Here is a 4,274-nt window from a genome sequence, read left to right as displayed (position 1 = left end):
GTTGCTCGGCCCTGAAAAACAGCATCATAAATACGTGAAGTCATTGAACATTTTCTCCACAGCATGACGCAAGATCTTATATCTAACAAACGGAAAGATTACATTACCATGTACCTCTACATAAAAAACAACTCATCTGACATCTGACAGTTTTGTGTTTGTGCAATGAGCCCAATTACAGTCATGATTCTGAATGCTTACACTGCATAGTTTTCTATTCACTCCAAACCATAAAGGTAATGAAATGAACTGAGGTAAACACATTTATGGCGATAAGTGCAAACGTAATGTGTGAGGCCAGGAGGGCCATTAGAGTTCCCACTAAATGAATGCGGTGAAAACAAACAGAAAGGCGGCTTAGAGCCCGCCGGGGTAATTGAAAGGTGTCTGTGATAAGGACTGAGGTTTCCAGACAGGAAACATCGAGGGGCTTGACTGAATGAGAAGCTTTGTCTTGTTAACCCAGTCACACAGTTTTTGAATCGAGCACAATCGTTTTTCATTAGATTTCAACTGATTTGGTGAGTGGTTGTTAAGCTTTCACAAATACAGGTGTCCCTGGTGTGATTTGAATTAGGTATAAAATAAAATATTCCACAATAATATTCTGTCACACATAATTGTGTTTCTCCAGATTTACCCATGTCCTCTCTCACCTGCCATCACTTTTGTTTAGAAAGATGTCCCATTAATCTGCCCGTTTTGTGAAAAGTGCTATGATGGTTCATGAGGTCATCTTTTAGAGGGTTTGGAGAAACACTTAATTACTTGTGGACAATCTACCTTGAGACACCTCAGAGTAAAGTGAGTTTAAATCAATTGGCAAGAAGTCAGACAGACATGGCAATGACCGATGAAAGCTGGTGGAAAATATTCACTGACAAACAGTCAACTTACTTGACTAAAAGTTGCTAAAGACGAGACTTTCTTATCATGAACACACAGATTAATTCATTAATAATTAATTAAGTAATTAATAATTCATTAAAAATGTGAAATCACTAACATGCACTAGGAGTACTAACATATATTTAAACAGGATGATTTGGAAAACATTGGTCTCAAAGGAATTTGGATTGGTTTGACCAGTACAGATACACAAGAAATATGCCTTAAAGAGGTGGTATTATGCTAATTTTCCAGCTTCAAAATCTTATTTAGGGGTTGTACCGGAACAGGTTTACATGGTTTCATTTTCAAAAAACACCATATTTTTGCTATTTTGTCATCCTGTTGAATGCTTCGGTTTAGCTATGGAGTGATACATCTTGTCTCTAAAGGATATTTGTTGGGAGTTGCACATGTGCAGTTCCAAGTTAAGGACTACTAGCCAATCAGAAGCAGAGAAGGGCGGGTCAGCAAGAAGCCAGTAAACACGGCTTTGGTTCAGTTGTACATGTTGCCGACCAGCTTGGCAACATGGACTGGAGCAAGAGTTTCTGAGTGGTGAGTTATTAATCTGTAACAAAAGTATCTTTCATCCATAAAGTTTTAACTGAGCACTGTCTCTACATCACAGGAACATCTTTATGTCCACTGACTGCCTGGAGGGTAGCTAGTGTTTGGAAGGGAGAGGAGAGGTATGTGCTGCAGCTCACTGTTTTTCCACCTCTGTTTTTGAGAGCGTGTTGGACTAGCTGCTTGGCGAGCGTTATATGAGACGCATTTTGCTTTCATCCCTGTGACGTCACAGGGATCAAAGGGAAACGGCTGGAATACAAGCAGTTCAGAGCAGAGTTTTCTGTGGGAGATGGGAACTCCCTTTGGGCTGAACTTTGGACTTTTTCACTTTGCAAACCTATTACATGCACAAAAAAGATATATAACTCAATAAAGGAGAGGGGAAAAGCCAAAAACCATAATACCACCTCTTTAATGTGTCACTAGAGCTAGACCGATAAATCACAGGTTACAATATTGTTTGATTTTAACTCATCACAGATAAATCAGTATCTGTGTATATCTGCCGATAAGTAACAAGAAACGGCAGTAAAATACTGAAACACCTTCTTTTCAAATGCAGGTCTCTACTCTAACCTTAACAGCTTACTAGATCTTTCACATCTTGTGATTTTGGGATTTGGCTTCAGGAAACACCCGCAGCTCCAACCCTGTAATAGATCGCCTGCTGATCCCTACCAGCCCCTGAACCAGTGACCCCATTTATCCCCATTTAGATTTATCTGGTGCCCCGCCACCATTTCACAGCTTTTGTTTAGCAGTGAATGTAGACCAGACGAACACAGAGAAATATGGGCTGAAGTGGCGATAATATTTGAAATCTATTGTTTATGAAATATTAATGCCTCCCCCGCTGCAAGTAGTGCATGAATCAACATTAAAAATAAGGAGACACTGTTTTATTCATTTTAAGGCAATACTTATCTGTATGTACCAGTATACTAGTTACAGTTGTTTTCAGACATAGACACATTCTGTAGCATTTTGGGTAAACTCATATATTTTTATTTTAGCTTTCAGCTACTCAAAGGAAAAATAATTCAAAATTCCATTATTACCAATTACAAGCAGCATAAAGCTATAAAATGCATAAATCAAATGAAATCCGTTGTGCTCTGAGTTGATATTGCATTAATCATCAAATTCAAATGAATCTTACTGAAACTGAAAATAGTAGTATTAAATAAGTCGTTTTATCTCTGAGACAATTAGTACAGGATGAAAGTGCATGTTTTTCTGATGGGTAATTTTACTGCCTGTTTGGCTCACTTTTACCCCAGGTGGTGATTCTGGAGGGCACAGCAATGCAAACTAAAAGTCATTAGCATAATGAATATAATGCACACTAAACTGTTCTGCATTAACCTTGCACCTTGCCGTTATATTAGGCGTGTTATGCCATTAAGTGGTGGGCTGATATGAGTGAGAGCTGTGAGATGGGATGTGAATGCAATGATGTGAGTCTGGAGCTCCTGAAGGCAGCAGCAGGTGGAGGTTCGAGATGTTTTAATGACCTGCATCGTCCCAGCTAATGAGGGCATTTATTTTAGGATGAAAACGATAATAACTGTGTTTGTCTTCGTGTTATATATCGGCCCTCGCACCTTCCCACACTTTGTTGTACTTTTTCACTCATCTCTCACTTTGTTTCCCCTCACTCTCTCTCTCTGTTTCAAGTAGCACTTCATTAACTCAGGCCCATTTGTGAATTGCGGTATTAGACTTTACACTTGATTTAAGTAGAGGTTAACCAGGTTGCAACATGACAAATGATTTGCTTAATCTACCTGTAATCTTCACAAGCAAATCTGCCAAATGGGCTTGTGCAACAATTTAGAGATGAAATTGCAGCTGCTGTTTTGCAGCACAGGTTGGCATATGTGAAGGTTCCCAGGTTTAAAAAATAATTGAATATACATGACATCTTTTATATAGTCAGGTTGTCCATTCACCACTATAAATGAAAATATATAAGATCTGGGTAGAACCACTTTTGCTTGTTGTAAGGCTATTTGAAGTTACAAATGTTGTAGTTATTGTTGTGATACTACAGTATCTCCCCCTCATCCCTTGTGTTTTCATTTGTTTCCCCCTTCCCTGTGTTGTCTGTGTGTTTGTCTGGGCGTAGCTATACTCTCTGGCTCCTGCTGCCACGCTCCAGTTAGGCACCAGGGCCGGCATTTATCAAGCTTCTCAAAGTCTTAAGTGCTGAGAATTCATGAAATTTACTCCTACTTTTAAACTTAATGTAACCCAGTATAAATAGCAGAGTATAAAAGAGTTCATTATAAGTAAATTTGAGATTAAACGTCATTTCATATTGATGAACAAGGTAAAAATATGGTGATGTGTTTTTGTTCAAATTGTTGTATGTTACACATATGTTGTATGATAAATAACACTAAAAAGATAATGTTTTAAAAACATGTTATGAGGAGTTCATGGGTTGTAAATACAACTGGTAAATCTGTGGTAATTGTACTGGAGTCTTAATAGTGGGTTTTCATTGGTTGATGGGCATGAGAGAAGTGCATGATCAGGTAGTGAGCAGGTGCGGGAGGGACGAGGAGGGAGAAAAGGAGTTGGGAGAACTGTATTAGCTTGGCAGACGAAGTAAAGTCAGAAATCTTTTACTAACGTTCATACCAAACTGTGGACTAATTTCGGGATTGTCTACTCGACAGTCTGTGCTGGGATTATGTTTGCTAGTTCGTGGGAAGTCGAAGAATCCACCGAGGAGTCTTGATTGACTGTTTCACGGGGTACTTAACGCTAGATAAAATAGTCGCACAGTAGCTAAAGAAGCAGCATAG

The sequence above is a fragment of the Micropterus salmoides genome, unplaced genomic scaffold, assembly GCF_014851395.1.
Source record: "Micropterus salmoides isolate LMB-PRFRI ecotype aquatic unplaced genomic scaffold, ASM1485139v1 Ms_hic_scaffold_14, whole genome shotgun sequence".
Lineage (NCBI taxonomy): Eukaryota > Metazoa > Chordata > Actinopteri > Centrarchiformes > Centrarchidae > Micropterus > Micropterus salmoides.
This window is presented reverse-complemented; position numbering follows the sequence as displayed.